The 6,717-nt window shown below is 37.8% G+C and overlaps 1 pseudogene; it reads right to left on the bottom strand.

Moving 5' to 3' along the window:
• Positions 1 to 5,403: 5,403 nt before the first annotated feature.
• Positions 5,404 to 6,256, bottom strand: LOC100963824 (annotated as a pseudogene).
• Positions 6,257 to 6,717: the final 461 nt, after the last annotated feature.

Genomic DNA, 6,717 nt, shown 5'->3' with positions numbered 1-6,717 from the left:
CATCTTTCCAAAAGCCAAAGCTAAAAGAACACCCTGTACCATGAGCTCAAGGCTTCCATGAGCCAGACCAGTACTGTGACCTCCCAGTGCAGGCCTCAGATTGATGCTCTGTCACATAAACAGCATACAAAATGAAATAAAATAAAATAGATCAGAAAGAAGAAACATAATAAAAACAGATAAAGAAAATTAAAAATAAAATCATATAAGATGAAGAAAGAAAAAAAGGATATTTTAAATGTTATTTGTTGTGGGAACAATGAGAAAAGTAGAAACATCTCTACCAAAAGAAAATAAAAAAGGAGAGAAATAAAAAAGACAGAAAGAATAAAAGGGGCTGAAAAAACATAGTAAAAATGGAGGTATTAAAGAAAGTAAAAAAAATACAAACAAAGCAAAACAAAATAAACAACAATAATAACCAAAAACCAAGGAAAAAATTAGGAAAAGAAGATAAAAAAAATTTTGTGTGTGTGTGTGTATAGTATAAATACTATATATATGTGTGTGTGTGTGTGTGTGTGTATATAATATTTATTGCAATATATTATATTTATTGTATTAGGAAAAGAAGATAAAAAGAATATATATATATATGTATATATATATAAAACACAAAATTTGGGGGTTTTTTAAAGCTTCTTTTCCTAATTTTTTCCCTTAGTTTTTGGTTATTGTTGTTGTTTATTTTGTTTTGCTTTGTTTGGTTATATTTTATATATATTGTCTGAACACCAGGTGGCATAGTGGTGTTAGGGTGATGGAGATCACACTTGTGGGTTTTGCTGTAAAAGGTGGGGGCCAAAAGCTACTATCTAGTTGCTGAGGAGGCCTGATTCCGTCTTCCTGATTTATTTTCCTCAATCAGTGCTTGGTCATTTAGCTAGCGTTCAGTCCCTGTGGCATTGGGATTCTGAAGCTCTCACAAGATTTTTTAGGAGGCATGCCTCCACCTTCCAAACAGTGCCTGATGGACACAGTGTTGCTTTTGGGGAGGGGGGAGGAGCCATTCAACTCACCCCTTCCCATGGCTACTCAAGCTCAGTAGGCACACAAGAGCTGGCTGTGCACTAGCTCTCCCAGGTGGCCCTCCGACAATGGCAGACCCTGATAGTAGCCAAGCTGTCCCAATAATGCAATCCTGGCTATCAGATGCTGTCCAAGTTTTCTGGCTTGCTTAATCCCTACTAAAGTAGCTCCAATCAGCAGCCCAGTCCAAGAACAAAAAACTGCAGGACAGCCCTTCCCTGTCTCTAGTCCTCCACTGTAGGGCCAGCCAGCCTTTGCCTATACACAGGCACTTGCCTTCTCTGCTGGTCTTTCTCAGCTCCTGACCTCCTCATTGGCTCCTGGAGTCCCCTACTGCCCCAGAGTGTTATTTCTGAGCAGGATCCCACTCAGAAAGTAAAGAAAAATTGGAGCTTTAGATTAAAGTTCTTTTGAGCCCTGAGTAAAAGCCAAGAGGAGAGAAAAAAAGGAAGCCCTATGTTTGTAACTAAAAAATCCATACAATCTATGAGATAAACATTACCTGTCATTTATATCCTGCTTTGCCACTTACTAGCTGGGAGATCTTGGACAATGTAATTACCTTCTCTTAGTGTTAATTTTCTAATCGGCAAAATAATAATATTACTTTCCAACCCACCTCCCTCTTTTGTTCAAAAATCAGTTCCTACTTCAGCAAGATGATCTGCTGTACTCTGCTGCTTCACCCCAAGGATAAAGTCCAGAAATTCCTAGATTCCTTGGACTAAACAAGAAAGCTGAAAAGAGTTACTATTTCAAGTTTAATTACAAGGACCAAGCTTAAATGAGAAATTAAGTGCAAACAGAATGAATCCTGAGATGACCACAAGGGTACAAAGTCAGGACTCATGGTCAACATGAATATTTGGGAAATAGGCCTGTGAGGGATGGTTGGATAACCACAAGGGAGCACATTTAAGGAGTTTCAGGAAGAGTAATGGAACAAGGGAATGACAGACTATTTTAAGCTTTGCTACTTAAGATATTGATATATAAAAACCACCCCTCTTCCTCCCACTATTATCTCACCCACTTAATGACTGTAGATAGAACATTATAGCTTATAAAATGTTTTCACACTCATTAATTTATTCATTCATATAGGCTCCTCACCAACCATGTGATGCATTACTGTTGTTGTTGTTATTTCAATTTAAAAGAAGAAGAATCTAAGGTTCAAAAAAGTCATACTTGACTATACATAGATGTGTATGAGTACATATAGTACATAGCTAGTGAGCAGTGTCCTTAAGAATTTAACCAGGTTTCCTAATTGCAACTTTAGATACTTTCCTTCTCATTGGTGTAAGTTTTCTTTTTTGCCTATTATGTGTTCTTTCTGACCTAAAATACCCTACCGTTTTTCTAACATTGGATACATTTGTTTGGTCCAAATGGTTTGCATTTGCCCTCTTACTGAATATGCATCTAGACCTCCCCCATGAAGTATTTTGCATAAAAGCAACTTTCAGCTTTGAATTGTCTTTGGAGAAACCGTTATTAGCAAGTAATTTTAAACAATAATATCTTTAATTAAAGTAAAAAATGAAAACATTTGCTCACTCTTCTGTCATAGCAGATATATTCATGATGTTGATACAGGCAGCTATACACACTTACAAACTATTGCTTTCATTAGTAATGACATTTTACTATTCTACAAACAACCATAAGCGTGCATGTAGTCTTGCACCTACACATGCAACAGAAGAAGAGAGAGAAAGATCAAAACAATCTGTTTGTTTTCCTATTCTCAAGTACATTTTTCTTCCTTCTTTTTTTTTGAGACAGAGTCTCAAGCTGTTGTCCTGGGTAGAGTGCCAGGGCATCATACTCTTGGACCCAAGCGATCCTCTTGCCTCAGTTTTTTCTATTTTTAGTAGAGAATGGGGTCTTGCTTTTGCTCAGGTTGGTCTTGAACTCAGGAGCTCAAGCAATCCACCCTCTTTGGCCTCCCAGAGTGCTAGGGTTACAGGCGTGAGCCACCATGCCCGGCCACATTTTTCTTTTCTTTTTTTTTTTTTTTAATTTTTTTTGGCAAGTAAAGGAAACTACAAAATTATTTTCTAATTTTGTCTTAGCAGAAGTCAAAACTATAAAGGGTTTCTTCAGACATACCCTAACTTCTTATTCTTGAGAACAATTTAATACAATAAGGATATTTGCTCTTTTTATTTTAGAATATTGGAACACTGGAAATACTTCTTGAGATTGTCTCAGGACATAGGCCAGCCTATATCAGCCAACACCCAGCCAACCTCCAGATATCTGAGCAGAATAGCCAAGATAAGCAAAGTGACCTAGCTTTGCTAATACCTAGCTTTCTTAATACCCAATTGATCTTGGTCAGGAGAACAAGAAACACCATTATGCTACTGAAGTTATATGGTGGTTTGATACACAGCAAATGCAAATTAATACAGCTGCTACTCTTTCAGTTTGGGTGGCCCCGAGGGTAAAAGCACCTCTCTTGTAGCTTATCCAGAATATTGATTAATGTTAAGGAGAAATCCACCTGGCATTTATAATTTAGCCAGGATGGTTTAGAATGTGACTCATGTGGCTGGGCAATTGCTAATTGACCACGTTTCAATCAAATAACTAAGAAGTGTGTTTTCCTTCATAATTCTCTTCTCATCTTTGAGAGTCTTCTTTCCTTCCTGAAGAGCTGAAACAAAGAAACACATACAGAAACCAGAGGAGGAAATCATTTTATGTTGTCTGATGTTGGGAACTTTAAGACAAACCAGTGTCGACTAAAAGCTTTTCCACTGCCTTATGTTTCAGAAATCTTATTCATTCTTTTAAGGAAAGCACTGTTCTCAAAACAACAATAACAAAAAAGATTACAATGCTCATATGCCTGCCAAAAGGTGATCCATTGAGTTATCAGTCCTGCCACATGGTTTGTAATTAGGAGTATAGTCAAAGCTGGAAAAACACTTAAAAATCAATCAATAGGGCCTTTCATTTTACACAGAAGACATGTAATCCCAGGGGAGTTCAGGTGACTTTATGCAATAGAAAATAGCCTAAACTGGAACTCACATTCTGAATTCCAGACCCCAGGTTCAGGGCCTCTTCTACCACACTGTGTTTGTCAGGGGAGGGGGCATCTTCCAGCCTTTCATAGAAGAGGACCCCAGACATATCAGATGGCTTCACTAGTTACTACCAAGTGTTACCTGTTTGAAACTGAGCAGCCTTTCACTCCTACAGTAATTTATTCACGGGAACACCAATCTGACAACCAGAAAAACTTGAAAAATTAAGTTATTATTGAACTATTTAATAAACATCAAAAGAGGATGCCCACCTGTAAATATGTGTATGACCTAGTAAATTTTCTTAAACTTCTATTTCCCCATCTTTCTCTCTTTATAACTCTCATACATAGCTGCCTCCATTCTCTCCTCCCTCTTTTCAAACTGTCCCACACTCTTCCCCAATACCAGCCCACACTGTTTCTCATTTCTCCCCTTTTTTCTCCTCTTTTGCATCTGAAGGTTAGGTGCTTCAAAGGACTCAGGAAGTACAGAAGAACAGAGGCTGTCAATTTTGTAATGCTGGTGACATGGGTGCGCTTGTAGCATCACAATTGGTGTTGAGGAGACCTGATAACCTAGGAAAAGATGTTGTACCAAAGAGTTAGCTTTGATCCTGTTAACTCCAAATAATGAAGTAAAATGAGGAATGAAGAATCATGTTTTCACTTCCCTGAGGTTTTTCTGATAATAGGTAAGCACTAGATGGCAGACAAGCCATTGATTATTGAGCCTCTTTCTATGGTGGGTATGAGAAGAAAGGGGAGATGTTTCCTTGACTATAATCTGGAGTGCTGAAAAATGGAGTTTATCATTTCATGCTTGAACAAATTAATGAACACAGTTATTAAAGGAATTATGCAAGTTACAAGCTATAATTCCCTGGAAATGATTTCCCTGTGAAAATGATTACCTCAACTCTGTTGCAACATTATCTTCATTTTTAGATACAGAAAATTAAGTTGAGAAAATGTTTAAAACTAATTAGATTCCAGGAAAGCCAATTAGGCAAGTACTCATTCTATTTTAAGGAAGATAATGGAAAGATTTTTATGACAAAATAAAGATGGAGGATGGGAGAAGAGGAGCCACATCAGAAGGAATGCCTTCATACACTTTTGCTTTCTTGGACGTCAGTCCCCCAGTCTCAACTTTTTTACATCTCCATTGTCAGTCTCCACAGACAGTTGGGAGTTTTCCTTGTAATTTAACATAATGGAATAGGGTCAGGACAGACCCATTTCTTTTACCTAAAGGACATTTCTTTTTTTTTTTTTTCATACTGTATTATCTTTAATTAAGCACATAGACCTATCCTTAATTAAGCACAAAGAACTATTTTTAATTAAGCACAAAGACCTTTTTAAACATGTCACCAAGTGTAGAGACCATTCACCCACTGCTCTGTTTGGCCACCAGTCTCTTGTCCCTCTCTTCAGCAATGGTGAGGCGAATACCTTTTCCTCAGGGAAGAGAAATCTATGTTTTTATACCTTTGCCAATAACAAAAATGTTGGAGAGGCGAGTGGCAAAGCTGTTGCCATTGGCATCTTTCACATGAACTACATCAAAAGACACAGTATGTCTTTCTCTGTTGGTGATTACACCGATTCTTCCCAGGTTAGCTCCTCCAGTCGCCATACACAGGTTTCCCGTGTCAGACTTGATGAAATCAGTAATCTTGCCAGTCTCCAAATCAGTCTGAATGGTGTCATTCACTTTGACGAGGGGATCAGGATAGCGGATGGTACAAGCATCATGGGTCACCAGATGAGGGATTTCTTTTGTGCCCACAAAGATTTTTCTCACTTTGCACAACTTGTACTTGGTCTCTTCAGGTGTAATACGATGAACAACAAAACGACCCTTTGTGTCATAAACCAGATGGAAAGTCTCTCCAGTCTTGTCAATGCTGATAACATCCATAAAACCAGCAGGATAGGTTATATCAGTTCTGACCTTGCCATCAATCTTAATGAAGCACTGCATACAAATCTTCTTTACTTCATCTCCTGTCAGGGCACACTTAAGCCTGTTCCTTAGGAAAATGATGAGTGGAAGACACTCTCACAGCTTGTGGGGACCAGTGGGTGGACGAGGAGCAAACACGCCGGTCAGTTTATCCATCATCCAATGCTTTGGAGCTGCTAACGCTTCAGATGCTTCTTGGGACCACGAGCCATGGCTGCGCTAGGCACGGAAAGAGGATCACTGCCTTCAGGACACTTCTAACTTATTGAAATGCTACTACTTCTAAAAGGGTAAATAATCTGATGTTGTTTTGAGTATATTTCCTAATTCATGCCAGTTCACTTCTAGAAATTTCCTGTTTCTCCTCTTAATGATCTTAAAATGTCATTCCACATTTTTGTTTGCATAATTCTAACTGCTCCACTATATTTTTCTGAAGAAAAAAATAATTGTCTTTCTCTTCACCTCTACTGTCGGGAAAATATGAAAAATAAATATTGAAAAAATTTTTTACCCAAAGGCATTTTCTGAGATGATTATGTCATATATGAAAGGTAGACATTCCTTTGAAAAGTCAAGGTTTTAAATAAAAATTAAGTGCTACAAAGCTGGAAAGAGTAGATGTCAAAAGTTTGGAAAAAATGATTAATGACCTAAGATTATTTTTCCCCAT

This window comes from Otolemur garnettii, unplaced genomic scaffold (assembly GCF_000181295.1).
Source record: "Otolemur garnettii isolate 467f Iridium unplaced genomic scaffold, OtoGar3 scaffold00029, whole genome shotgun sequence".
NCBI lineage: Eukaryota > Metazoa > Chordata > Mammalia > Primates > Galagidae > Otolemur > Otolemur garnettii.
The sequence above is the reverse complement of the archived record's forward strand: the minus strand, read 5'-3'. Positions and strand labels throughout refer to the sequence as shown.